The sequence below is a fragment of the Pipra filicauda genome, unplaced genomic scaffold (genome assembly GCF_003945595.2).
Source record: "Pipra filicauda isolate LSUMZ 115617 unplaced genomic scaffold, ASM394559v2 scaffold160_size1671714_pilon, whole genome shotgun sequence".
NCBI classification, from domain to species: Eukaryota; Metazoa; Chordata; class Aves; order Passeriformes; family Pipridae; genus Pipra; species Pipra filicauda.
Genome location: NW_024104107.1, coordinates 555,268 through 570,590, shown reverse-complemented (window position 1 = coordinate 570,590; position 15,323 = coordinate 555,268). Strand labels below are relative to the sequence as shown.

The window sequence follows — 15,323 nt, the reverse complement described above, 5'->3', positions numbered from 1 at the left end:
GCACACCTCCTGTGGCACAGTCAAATGTCCAAATGTTGGTAGAAAATAAAGTTGTCTCCAGAAGAGAAATCCTAATACTAAAATTTAATTCTCTTTTTGCTCCGGAGTCGGTAACAAAGCGTGGAAAACAAGTTTCTTACCTAAGTGCAAAATTAATTACTCCAGTGTAATTTTTAATGTGAATTTTTAAATGTGAATTGAATATCATGAACTTTAATTATGAATCTGGAGGTTGAATTTTTGTATAACTGCTGAAAAATGAAACAAGTGCAAACAAAATGTTTGCTAAAGCTAAAAAACTGGAAAATGGAAAATGAGTATCTCCTGAAACTAAGGCAGAAAAGGAAATTTAGAAAAGATAGTATTTTCCTTATTTTAAACTTGAACCTCTTTTACCCTGTCAGCACAAATGACAAACAATAGCCAAAAAGGCCTTATCTTAAAAATACTTTCGGGTTTATTCTAATTTTACACTCTCTACTTCTCTAGTCAGGAAATAGACTTTTGCAGCTCCAAGCTTGTACTCTGCCACAAAACAGGTAGTACATTTGTGCTCACCAGATAAAGACAAATTGAGAAAGAAATAGAAGTTGGTTCAGACAATTTCAAGTCATATGACAAATTCAGAGTCAATTCTGTTTTACAAATCAGTATTTACTGAATCCTATTTTAACACTAGATGAAGGACAGTTTTGTGCAGTAAAAAATTATATAAACGGCCATAAAGACAACGCTATTCAGATTTGGTTCTGTGGCATTAAAAGAGTCAGATGGTCTCCCCTAGTGAGTTCAACGTAAACAGAACCAGGCCTGTAAATAGCTCCACTAATTTTAATGGAAATATTTACCAGATGAAGATTGCAGGCCTAAAGTATGAAATATTGTGTTATAACCAGCATTTTTCATTGTCAACATAACCCACGAAGAGCACAATTTTCTTCTAGTTAACCCATGCAAAAATTCTTCAGGCCTCCCTATTCATCTTCACATCCATAAGCCATAACATAAGACAGGGTAACAGATGCACTCAGGTGCACAGAAGAATCAAGGCCATGGCATGAAATGTCTCAAAGACATCAATCACATGCATTACCTCAGCCAATTTGCAAAGTATACTATGAATTTTGCATGCAGATTGGGAGTGGGAGTGCTGGTGGAAGCAAACAGAACAGAGTACATCACTGATCTGACACATCTGCATATCCAAAACATGTAACCAATATATTGGTACATACATATATATATACATAAATATATATATAATATTACCCTGGCTCAGAAGCAATGAATGCTTCAGTAGTCCTGTCACCTTCCAAAACTGAGCAAAAGGAAATAAAGAATTACAGCAGAGAGAAATTCAGAGATGCCGCATTTGCAAACATGGAGATACAATTCAGAGATTACACACGTGTCTTCATATAGCTTCCACAAAATTAATCAAAAGTTTTGCAGTGCCACAGATAACAGGTCTGAGGAAAAGTGGTAGCTACATTCAACACTGTGAGTGGGTCCTCATGCAAAACATGCTTATCACATTGTTTTGGAGAGATTCAAGCTTACTGTCCAGAAAGGAGGAAAAGAAAACAAGCTTCAAGCCCCAGGAGAACACAGTGGCAAGAACCTGTAAAGGTGTTACATTATTATCAATACCAAGAAGTCCACTAAGCTGCTTTACATCTGTTGGTGCATCATGTAATAATGTGCCCAGAATACAGCTGGTTTGGAAATTAGGCTCATAGGATTATGCAAGGATAACATACCACTGAAAGGAATTTATCATTTATAATCAAGCATCACAAAGTGAGAGAGACAGAACAGTTTTAAGTAACCTGAAAATATAACAATTGACTTAATTACTATTTTTATTTTAGATAACAAACCAGTCAACATCAAAAACATTAAACTCTTAGTCATCTTCAACCCCAAATCTCCCCCATCCCCATAATACAATGCCACAATTTCCCAAATGCAAGAGCCTTTGTGAAGCAACAGAACTGGGAAAGCTCACACCACATTCTCCACCCCTGGTACGCCACGACATTACAGCTTTGACTGTCAGACAACTTACACCGCTCAGCCTGGACTGCAAAGGAAGTGTAATTAAGAGTCTTTGTTGATACAAAGTGATATTCACTAAGGGTGAGTCTAGTACAGGAGTCTAACATGAACCTTTTTTACTGCATCTGCTTTTGGTATTTAGCTATAGGAGCCTCCATATCTAAATGGTGGAGGGCAGAAAACCAATGTATGCTTTTAACCGAAAAGAAGGCATTGCTTCATTACACAAACCAGCCCTCCACATTTTTGAGAATCTCTCATTTAGAAAAGGGCTCAGCATCCCCAGAGGGGGTCTGTGTGGAGAGACAAGAGGCTCTGCACTCATGGGCCAGGTAAGCATGGGAAGAGCTCTGCTCTGTAGCTCACACGTTTCACACAATGGCCACAGTCATCCAGCACAACACCACTTACTGCCATGGGGGTGGGAATGTTCATCTCCATACTGGCACTAAGTATCTCCTATCTAAACGGACAAGTACATCTCTCTGTTTCCTTCTGGCTCCATTAGCCTGGGGCATACACGCTCAAGATCGCAATGGAAAGGCCAAAAAAACACTAAGCTGGGAAGAAAACCCTCCAAAGTCTCATCCCCAGTCTGTACACCCCCAGGCTCCCAAGCAATAATACAACAGGTTATTCTAACAAACCAGAGACAGGTAACAGTAATGTAAGCTTTTATATGAAAGTTAAACTATATATATGTACATATACACACACACGTTAATAGGAGCCTGCCAGTGGAGTCAATGAGCAATTACAAAAATGAATCATTATGTATAGATGCCTATCAGAAGAATAACATTTTTGGTTGCCATAAAAAACAACCCCAAACCACTTCCTTCATTTGCCCCATACTCAGGATTTGACTAAATCTAGACAGAGGTAGAATGATTTGATTGAATGTCATACCTCAATAAATGAAAGTGACTTCAATCAACTATATGTGTCTGATTCTTATCTGCCTGATTTACAGTTTCTTGACAATGCTTCAGGCCAACCCAAACAGTGCCACAAGACACTCCAAAATAGTAGACTAGATAAGCTTTGCAAAAATGCATTAGCCAACATTTGAAAAATGTATCATTTGTTAAAGACCTGACCCCTGTGCAAAAGTTTCACCATAAAACATAAGTACAGTTATGTAAGCAACAATGTGTCCTGCACTAACTCACTGGCAAAAAAGAGCAAATGGAGTGGCTGTTTCTCATTTAACCTAAATTCCTTCTCAAGAACTACAAGCTACATTGGAAAAAGGCCTTCATCTTCATACCTGAGTATGACTCCTCCATAGAAGTCCTCACCATACAATAACAAAAACGCCCTCAAAATCAAGGCCAAAGTTTTGCAATCCACTTAGAGTGACCTCATGCAGGTATTTTGCCAGAAGAGGCTGTCTCCTTGTTAGGCCATTTTGAGTTTTGTCTTCCCACTCTCTCCATTGTACTAGCAGTACAACTGTACAGCCCCATATAAAACTGGATCAAGGATCTGACCTGGCTTGAAACAGATAATTATATGGCTTAAAGCAATTGTGAAATACTGTCTTTGCATATGACAAAATCCTGTTCATAAGCACAACCCTTGCCAATATGTTACTTTTTCAGCTATAAACTTTATGTGCTGAAACTATGTTTTCATTGTGTATTTGCCTGGCACTTGGTACAGTGGGATCCAAAAGCACTTCTGCAATGGTCTGCAAAAATGGGTAGTTTCTTCTAAACAGTATAGGTCTGCTTGAAACAACAACATAAGTTTTCCTACGATTTCAGAAACTTTAAAGATTCAAAGGCATCAGTTCCCCTAAGAGGTGGCAGCTGGAAGTCAAGTGGGATATGCTGGGCTATCTCAGGTCTCACTAGACACCTGTGTTTAGCCAACTGTTTAGCCAACTTAGAATCACACTCAAGTTCTCTACGGATTATAACTTGAGTCAGCACTTCACTTGCATGTAGACATCTCACTTTTATCAGGTATCTCAATCCTCATCTGAGTCCCACATGTCTTTTTCTTTTAGAGGCTCCAGGACCTCAAAGGTTTTGAAGCCCTTAAATTGGCTTCAATATTGCAATGCCAAGGAGACACTGACAGCACACCACCACAATGAAGAAACCCAATACTGGGGTAATTATATTACCAGTGGTTCATTTTTCTGATGAACACTCTATCTACTATCACTACTGAGCCAGTACAGCACACACTACTCATCAGATAGTGACACATGAAGCATATTCCAAAGATTCTAAATGATAACTTGGGCTATGAAACTAGTTAGAAATCTTCAAAGACAAATGCAAAGAATAAAGGACCCTCTATAAACCAGGTAATTTAATGACCATGATGACTGTACCCTAACAGTCATGCACAGCACATAAGCCACTACAAAGAAGTAGTTCTGTTCACTGCCTTGGTCTGAAGAGACAGATGATGGCAACTACCATTTGAGATGCACTACTGAAGCAAACGGTCCTAAACCCAAAGCATGTGCTAAGATGAAAACAATAATGAATGCTGAATGATGAGAGAATGCTTTCTCTCTCTCAAGAAAGAAAGAAAGAAAGAAAGAAAGAAAGAAAAAAAAAAAGAAAAAAGGCCTGATATACTTCAGAAGACAACTGAAGGTACAAAACCAGCAGGATATTTCACAAAGTATATCCCATGGCACATCACTGTTACACCACAACATGTTTATCATGATGCGAGTCCTGTTTTTTCAGTTCTGCCTGTGAATGCCTGTTACCATTATCTGCCTCAATGGCAGCTATCTGTTTAGTCAGTTACACTAAATACAGCTTAGTTGTTGCACCCAATGTGATAAAGCAAAGTGTCACTCTAGCTTAACAACCCCTGCATTATCACCTGGCTTTATCACAGAGGGAAATATGATAACAGAGGCTGCTTGCCAGTCCCTCAATCCCACCAGAATTTCTCTCCTCTCCTGCCTGCATGGCAACATACACATGGCAATGTTTTCATCTCTCATTCTCTCTCTCTAAAAATGTTACCCCTCTCCCCATGAAAATCAGAAATAAATTCAACAGACCCACTCTAATTCTGCACTACCTAAACAAAGTTATGTTGATGGATAGATGTAGGCCAGTCAGTCATGGGTAACAGCAAAAGGCATGGACCCACAATAAAAATCAAATCCAAATAAAATTAAATTTTTTAGAGCAGCACAGGGGCCTTTATGCAGAAGGAAAGAATCTTGTGGGAAAGGGTAGAGGGAGGGATGTTTTCCTTTCCTTAGTTCAGAACACAAAAAGCCCCTCCTCCATTCTGTTGCACATCAAAAATAAATGATAAAAGATAAAGCAAGTAGGAATACAGCCATAAAATTATCTATTGCATGCCTGTCCTAGCACACAGGGGATTACCTGCATGGAATTAAAATGACTTCTACTCACTTAAGTCAACCAGTTAATGTGTTCTGTACTTACACACGGAATTCAATCATCAGAATATCCCAACAGTATAACGAGAGCCATCATATTACACAAATGGCAACCCTTGCAGAGACAAAAGACAATACTTTCCAACACTGCTAACAAGGAAATCACAGTCACATTAAAAAAAGGTCAAAGAAGAATGAATGATTTATCAATTTACTAAAAAACCCCCTACATTCCAGTCTTCATTCCTTTGATTCTTTTTCATCTATTTTTTTTCCTCATATGTTGTTGCTATTTCTTGTTGCTATTGCTACTGAAAACAGCTGCTTGCAGCTGAACAAAAATTAGGTAACAGAAGAAAAGCTATAAAATGAAACACTGTGAATAACAGCTAGGTCACCTGGGTTTCTCAGGCAGGCACAGAATGAACACAGCTCATCTCTAAAGGAAAAAAAATCCTAAACCAGTTATTTAAATTAATTAGCATGCATATGCACACATTTCAATAGCCATCTTTTCACTCAGAGCCACACTCACCGCTTGCTTCCAATAGTCACATCCAATTCTCTTACACTCCCAGCTAATAGCTTCTGCTGCTGTGGAAAAGGTCTTCGTGCAAGCCTGCACTCACAGTAACAGGCTTGCCAGGAAAATAACAAGATGAAAAGCTCTCGCACCACCCCTAGCCGAGAGGAACCCCGAGCCTGGCACCCTGAGCCACAACAACGGCACTGCAGCCCTCAGTCCAGAAAACAAGTATTTTCGAAAGGCACTGCCTTCTAATTCCAGTGTGCATGATGCCAACTGTGAAAACAAAAGCTGCTAAAAACAGCGCGTGTGTGCGAGCATATGCACACAGAGCATCTTAGCTGGTTTTAACTCACGTTTTTCCCCCTATTCTCCCAACCCATCAGCAAACAGAGCAGTCGATTACACTACGCAAAATAAAATCTTGTACCACGCATTGCATCGTTTCTAATTTGCTACCGTAGCTTCTGCTGATAGGGACAGAAGACGCAGCCTGTGCTCAAAGACCTGAAGAACAAAAGAAATACTGTATGAATTAATATTGCTAATTTCTGTTCAGAGCTGACCAAAAAAGGTAAATAAGGCACACACTTCTCTCACGCTTTAACACTAAAGACAAGACAATCTTACCAGGATTTACAGCTTTTTACCCATATTCACTGGATACGTGAGCTTTGCATCCTTGCAAACGTGCCAGCCAGTCTGAAAGCCTCGCAGAACTGAATCTGTCTCAACCTCTGCGTCTCATTTACTGTAACACAGAGGATTTTCAAAGCCATGCCTCACAACAGCTGGCTTGTTTTTGCCTGCTTCCTATGATTGACAAGTTCATACAAGCTCCGTCAACTTTAACCTTGATAAGTGAAGGCTTAGTCTGTATTGTATGTTACATCACCAGAAACTTCTGACCTCAGGGAAAAGATCTCAGAGACTTCAAAGCTTTTCCTTTCCCCCACCCCCACCCCTGGATTTGGTTATTAAAAAAAAACACCAAAAAAACCCATAAAATTTAAAAGTCTTTTATTTTTAAGTGTTTTTCTTCTCATTTGTGAAAATCATGATCCGCATTTCCGCAGTTATAGCTCTGCAAGTTTTAAATATTTACAATGATTTTAAAAGCTCAGTGTGTTACTAGGCTCTTTTCTGAACAATGTTCAAATAACCAAGTCTTTAATTTTAGAAGAGAGTCTTCATCAACAGCCCTCCAGCTTCAATTTTTTCGCATGTGTTGTGTGTACAGGCGTTCTCTCTTGTAGGAGATTCTGCAGGGAGAGAACTAAATGCTTTCATGCTCCATGAGCAAATTGCCACCCCCACACTCCATCTTTAGAAACCAAAAGCATCGTGGCCTTCATCAGAGCAAAGCTCAAGATCCTCTCATTTTTTCTGCAAGAACACACTAAAGACTTTAATAGAGAAGCTGTGGATGAGGCTTTAATATGTATTAAAAGATCATTTTAAAGATGTCCACTTTAAGAGGAAAATGTTATTTAAACTGCATGCAAAATAACAGAGCAGTTAATAACCTCCTTTAAAATTTTTCTGCCTCCCAAAGCTTCCTATTTGATTTCAAGAGAGAGAGAGAATGACTTAGAGAAAACACACCCGTTTACACAATACAACGTAACTGGTTAAGAGACTGTAGCAAGTCTGGTTGGCCTATGAAGAGAAATGGAAGTTATAGCTGTCACGTTACTTTTTAGCACAAAACTTCACTCAAATTTACTGGCATAAACAGCCTCCTGCGTGACAGCAAATCATAACCATGCTGCCTAAGGGCTTATAGCAGAAAGTGAACATTTCACAGGCTAGCTTTTAGTACCAGAACACCATAAAGCCACTCCATATGTCAGAAACATACAGACTGCTCCACTGAGGAGACAAATCAGTCACCTATTTCCAATGATGCCTTTCATCAAATAAGGGAAAATAAAATCTACAATACATCAGCACATGATGCTTGTATGACTAACTACAGGAGACTATATCTTACATTATGTCTTATCTCCCTACTCAACTGTAATCATTAACAGGGTCATAAGAATATAGCTGGCTTTCAAGCAATGCAACAAAAAAAGTACGTTTTTAGATGGTTTTCATTCTAATCTTCTTTACAGGGAAAGCAGTAAAATCAAACCAGAACACAAAAAGGAACTACTCTGTTTCTCTCTCCACAAACTTTTTTGTGTGCTGTTCCTTTCACTCACTCCCAATTTCAGAATCATGTTTAGGACTTCTTCCAGCTTCTCATTCTTGGAAACACATTTAGGGGCAGGGGAAGAAACTTTCTATAAGAAGAAACTACTCTCCAACACTTCCTTTTATCAGCCTATGATGGCCTCATATACCCCCAGCTGTCACTGCATGCACAGTGGAGAACACATGTGCCAGGAGCAATTAAGCAAAAGTAACTTTACTCTGTAATAGGAAGCTGGAAGTAGAAAAAAGAGGATCTATGAGGTGGGGTGGCCACCTTCAAGCTTAGAAATGGGTATTCAAAACTCAGCTAACAAAGGCAGAGGGAGAATCCACACTTTCAAGCGTGCAGAGAATGAGCAAATTGGATGGAGGAGAAACAGGGTTGCATTACTGTAGCCACTGTAAACCAAGCACAGGCTTTGGAGGTAGTCCAGCACCCATTTAATGAGATCCAGCAGCTGCTGGTGAGCCAGAGCAGAGCATCACACCAACCTGCAGGACGAACACCTGACAGCCCCTGGGATGAGTGCTGCCAGGAGACCGAGGAATGGGGAGGCAACGGCAGGAGCCTGCAAGTTTTAACGCTCTCATTTAGCCGCAACCAACCCCAAATCCTGAAATAATGCATTTGTGATGCTTTGAAGAACCACACATCTCTCAGCTCAAGCAGCCTGAAAGTTTTAAAATGGACAACAAGAGGAAGAAAAAGACTTTAAGTGCGACAATATATCGTGACTTCTGCCTTGACCCCGAGGCATGAGAAGAATCTGGTCCAAAACTTTGCTACTTGGAGAACTACCCTGTGCCAGTGGCTATATGTATTTAGATAAATCATTCTTGAAAGATCAAGCATCCACACTGTGGTATTTAATTTTGAAAAGGGCATTTACATACATGAGATGAATATTTTTAAAAAGAACAAGCCAGATGGTATAATGCTAAGAGATAACATGCAACTGAAGATACAATATATGAAACTCAGGGAAAATGTGTAACACTTACCAAAACACCCGACCACTCTTTTCTTTCCCACTTGCTGTTCCCTCCAAAGGTTGAATTAAATAGCAATTAAAAGGACATCCACCAATGAACTAAAGTCCTACCCAAATGAGGAAAATCCACAACTAATCGAACTAATCTAGCAAACCAGATATATAAACGAAATAAGATAAAAAAAGCTTAAGAAAAAAAAAAGAAAGAAAAAGTTGATGTACAAATTCTTAAGGATGCTAGAACAAAAAAAAAGAAAAAAACCCCATTGTTTCAAACACAGGTATCTGTTTCAAACAGACTACAAGGACAAAAGTACAGTTGTAAGAAGACAAAGTAAATAAGGCCACAGCAAAAAATGGACACGGACTCCCCTTCACACCTCCACGAGCAAAGAATGGCCTATGCAGGAATCATTCTCAGATGCTGCACACCACTGAAAGTGGGCAGTCATGAGTTACCTGGACTATATGATAATTACCCGAAACTTCCATACGAAATTGCTGAAATAGTAGCTGTGATGCACAACTGATACTTGGGCAACTGCTTAAGTAAAGTGACACCTGCAATGTTTGGGGAGGGAAGGTGTGAGGGTGCTGAAGAGACAGAATGAAAGAAAGCAAGAATAAAAATATTCATTATGAATCTGCAGAACTTCAGAACCATAAGCTTAACATCTAAATTAAGGAAAGAAGTAGAAATTTTATAAAGAGATTCAGCAGCTGCACTAACTAGTGCATAAAAATGACAAAAAATAATTTGGGCAGAAAAGTTGTGTCTTGGATGCATTAATAATCTTAGAGTCACTACACATATGGATAACAGTGATCTAGATGACAGAGACTTCAGATTTTTAGACGATTCTATAAAAGAAAATTAAAATTTTTCCTCATCAGAGATTTTTAAAAATTTCACTGTCGTGAGATAAAGTCCTCATATGCCTCAGCACATCATTCACAGAACTGGTTAGATCCATATGATTTACAAAAGGGGTTAAAGACAAGGTGGAAAGAGTTGCTGCTATGAGAAAATTATTCTGAGTAATAAAGACACAAAACTAAGAGTTCCTATCATTGAACAAACGGGCCATAAAACAAAGATGAAATTCAGATTTAATAAATGCAAAGTAACACACAGGACAGCTTTTCCTGTACTTCACCCACAGATACAATGCTGTATAAGTGAAATTACTGCTATGCAGGAAGGAAAAGCTGAATTTCACAAACTGTTCTATGAACATAGCTCTGTACTTCACAGCAGTAAAAAAAAACAAAACCGACCAACACCCCTAAAAATAAAACAAAGCTGCAAGACGGACAGACTAACAGAGGCTGGACAAGATACCCAGCAGTATGGCTCCTCCTTTGCCCTGGTTTTATGTTCCCCAAGCATCTCCTACTGGTTCAGTCAGAAAAAGAAAACCTGCCTAGGCAGACCTTTGGCCTGTGTTCTTAAGCATCAACATCCATCAACTTCCATCATGTACCAGTGATTCAATGTTACACTGTCTCAAAGCACGATATTTATTTAACTATCTGTTATTAGTCAGTCACATAGAGCTAGTACTGGAAAGACATAGTGGTTCATGGCAATGAAACTTGTACTATTTACAAGTACTCACAGAAATCTAAGGAAGATGAAAGCTGACAGGGCACTTCTCATATATGAATAGATGCTGTTGGACTCTCTCTCCTCTGTATGCACTGGAAGAGCCACAGTAGTATTTTCCCATTTTCAGAGTAGAAACTTTGTAATAGCCCAGATTGTATTGCATCATTGCCAGATGACACATACAATGACATAACTGGAAAAAAAACTGGTCTGAAAGATGCCTTAATAATCCTTATCTCATAATAAAGAAATGTTAAGGACATGGACCTGCTGGAACACATCCAGAGGAGGGCCAGGAACACCTCTCCTATGAAGACAGGATGAGAGAGTTGGGATTGTTCAGCCTGGAGAAGAGAAGGCTCATGGAGACCTTATTGCAGCCTTCCAGTACCTAAAGGGGGCCTACAACAAACATGGAGAGGGACTTTTTACAAGGGCGTGTAGTCATAGGACAAGGGGTAATGGCTTTAAACTGAGAAAGGAGAGATTTAGAACAGATTTTAGGAAGAAATTTTTTACTGTGAGGGTAGTGAGGTACAGGTACAGATTGCCCAGAGAAGCTGTTGATGGCCCCATCCCCAGAAGTGTCAAGATCAGGTTGGACAGGCCTTTAGAAGTGGAAGATCTAGTGGAAGATATTCTTGTCCATGGCAGGGGAGTTGGAACTACATTGGTCTTTAAGGTCCCTTCCAACCCAAGCCACTCTCTGATTCTAATGTAAACAAAAAGGGCTTCAGGAGCTCACATACTTGAAGTCTTTATTAATAGCTAAGAGTCTGTGACCATGGACATTGGCTCTTCTGCACTTCCTTCAGATGACAACAATTAGCTGCACACAACTTACTGGAAAGGGAAAACTGTGATTTTTAAATTTTTTTTTATTTCCAACTTTATGCAAGAAGACATTTTCACATGTAAATTCATTACTGTTAGCAATTCAGATATCTGAAGCATTACTTCAATCAAACTGGTATGTTCTGGCTACACAAAAAGCATGTTTTCTTCTCCCTTTAACTCAATAACTAACCTTCCTCAAACAAGAGCACTTAAACATTGAAATAGTCCTTATTTTACTAAAACTGATTTAAAAAAGACAACACATCACTTTAAAAGCTCTTGAATAAAATGAACATAGAAATTGACAGTACACTGCACATTAGCTAAAAAAAATTATGCATTTTTATAATTTATTTTCTACAAAACAGTACTTGTTAGGTCATTCCATACTTAACAAGTTGATATTTATTTGCTCTAGAAGAATTAATGTGAAAAATTACATCAGTTGTAGGTGAAGTGTAGAGAATTTAGACTTTTTTTGCAACATAAAATATTGAAGGTTGTTAACAAATGCATGAAATGTTTGCCAAAGTAATTTTTTCACTGATTTCTAAAGAAGCAGTTGCACAAGATCATACTATTTCTTCCTCATGAGGAAAAGGGAAGAGGGTGAAAACATTTTCCTTACATAGTTCTGGCAATGTCTTCATAAGTCCTGTAATGACTGAGACATACTTGCCTAGCAATGTTCATTCCAGAAGAACTTCTCAATTTGACTGTAACAATGTATATAAAGTAAATGACATAAATGAGTAAAGTAACCTCATGAAGTTCAACAAGGCCAAGTGCCAGGTTGTGCACCTGAGTCAGGGCAATCCCAAGCACAAGTACAAGTTGAGAATGGATCAAGACTAGCCCTGGAGAGAAAGACTTGGGGGTGTTTGTGGATGAAAAGCTCAATAATGACTCTGCAATGTGCACTCCCAGCCCAGGAAGCCAAACGTGCCCTGGGCTGCATCACCAGCAGCGTGGCCAGCAGGGTAAGGGAGGGGATTCTTCCCATCTACTCTGCTATTGTGAAAATCTATCTTGATTTCTGCATCCTGCTCTAGGGTCCTCAACGGAAGAAAGACATGGACCCGTTGGAATGAGTCCAGAGGAGGGCCACTAAGTTCATCAGAGGCCTTTCCATTGAGGACAGGCTCAGAGAGCTGGGACTGTTCAGCCTGGAAAAGAGAAGGCTCAGGAGGACCTTACAGCAGCCTTTTGCTATGTAAAGGGGGCTACAAGAACACTGGAGAGAGACTTTTCACAAGGCTATGTAGAGATAGGCCTACCCTGAAGGAGGGTAGGTTTAGATTAGAAATTAGAAAGAAATTCTGTACTGTGAGAGTGGTGAGACACTGGAACAGGTTATCCAGAGAGGCTGCAGGTGTCAAAGACCAGGCTGGATGGGGCTCTGAGTACCCTGGACTAGTGGAAGGTCCCCTGCCCATGGCAGGAGGGTTGGAACTAGATGATCTCTAAGGTCCCTTCCAACCTGAACCATTCTAGGATTCTATAATTCTAAATAAAGAAGACAAGTTTAAAATAGCTGTGTAACAGAATGCCTGCAAGCAGAGTTCTGATTAACTATTTAAGCAAACGGCCTTTTTGCTACATATAAAAACCCCCAACCCTTCAAGTCTTGCATTTCAGTAGCTAAGTTCCCAGTTAAGCTGATACTAACACTGTACATTGGTACTATATTAATTTGACACTACAGTGGAAAAAACAAAAACAACCAAAATACAGAATTTAAAGCTACTGGAGTTATGAAAAACTGCGTAGTTCCTAAGAATATTTCCAATCTCTATTTTCAAATGTCTATTTTACACCATCTATCATTGTAAACATGAGAAACTAATTTGTCCAAGTGTGTATTGTGGATTGTTGGGCAGTTTTTCCCCACTGCTAATTAGTCCTCATAGATATGTAGCCCTGACCCCTACAATGGTAACAAACGAGAAAAAACGAAGAGAAATAACTATCAAAACATGCATGTATATTTTATGTGGGTTTATATACATACACACAAACATCCATATATGCATGATATATATAAACACAACATAAATGGACTATTAGCCATTTGTAAATTCTTTTCCATTTGACTCGATTCAGAAGACATAAGATCATTCATGCTCCTGTGTTGCTGAAGGTCCTCTTTCTTCCTTTCACAATAATTTGCTGCTGCACCACCTGGTAAGCATGAAGCCTAGATATTCACCAGGTCTTGAAAACTCAGTTTCCTTATGAAGAGCCTAATAAAGAACTTGGGAATCTCTCCATAGGCTCCCGTTTCTGGCTTGTCAAAGATTTTCCTAGAATATTACACTTGGGCATTTAGGTCAACTTAGGCATTAAGAATTTATTTTGCTTTGGTTTTGTAGGGTAAAGGCTGTTCCTCTGCCTTCAAGGACTCAACTCGAACAGGAGTAACTACTAAGGTATGAAAGAACTGAAAGAAACTTTTTGCAGTGTTTAATTAGAGTTGAGTCATGCCATGGTCCTACATTTGACATGCACACGCTCTTGGACTTGACACCTATTAAATGCTGAAATACTTTCTGTGACCTGTGATCTCATATATCCTTTTTCACTTTTTGAAATTATGTAACTTTAACAGACATCACAGGGACAAATTAATAGAGGTAGAAGTCAAATGTTCTTAGAAGCTAAACAAAAGCAACTACTGTAAACATCTCTAGTCACAGATGGCAATCTTAAGAATTAGATCATAAAGCACAATTCTTTTGATGCAGAATGACTTTTACATGTGCATGTCATACTGCTGGAAGCCAGAGGCTACTGGTCAGAGCACACATTTTCGTCTTTTCCTTTTGAATGTCTGTGTCAGTTAAGAAACTGTGAAGACTTCTATAACCAGTAAGTCATTTTACAAATGCAGAAAGAGAGACATGTTTAAAGAAGCACAGACTTTACATCTGTAAAAAGGTAAGCTTTCCTAACTAATTTGAAATAGAAAGAGTAGCATCATTAAAAGTAAAAAAGCACTAATTTTTGTTTTACAGATCAGCAGAGTAGTATAATGCTTTTAAGCCATCCTAACGTTAAGAACGTACAGAGAATCACATCAAACCTCAGTATAAAAATACTCATCTCATGTTAGATGACTGGTGGTATCCCTGCAAGCTCATAACAAGAGTGTTTTGGTTTTTGCATGGGAGATAATGGCTGCTATGGACCAGTACTTCCTCTTCCTATAAAAATAATACCCTAAACTATTAAATACTGTAGTTCAGAAGAACATGTTGCAGCTCTTCTAAAAAGGGAGATGAAACAACCCGAATCTATTGGAAAGCACTCAATAACCTCAGAGAGGAAAAACAGAGCTCAAAGATGAGGGAGGTTCACAAATAATCTTCATCAACTCAACCCCTGCACATCTAACCCCCACAAATGCTGAAGGGCCACTCCCATGTCCAGCGTGGTCACACTGGTTTTGGTAGTACAAAGGCAACCATAGCACACAGGCCTCAGCAGCACAAAGTAACAGCTGCCAGCAATTTATTCCAAACCCAGACTTTAAAGGAAAATATTAAATATGACTACAGAGAAGACCTTAGGCTTGGTTACTATTCAAGTTCTAGAATATACCATGAATTAGATAGATTTTCTAGCCATTTGCAGATTGCTAGCTTCTAAAAATAGAAAACTAACTGCCTTTAGGGCAGCTCAAAAATCATAAAATCAATTCACGTCATCCTG

At 39.0% G+C, this 15,323-nt stretch overlaps 1 protein-coding gene across 4 annotated transcripts in view; it reads right to left on the bottom strand.

Moving 5' to 3' along the window:
- SHROOM2 (shroom family member 2) overlaps positions 1–15,323 on the bottom strand; it is a 123,051-nt gene that overhangs the window by 19,173 nt on the left and 88,555 nt on the right. The gene's annotated exons all lie outside the window — the stretch shown is intronic.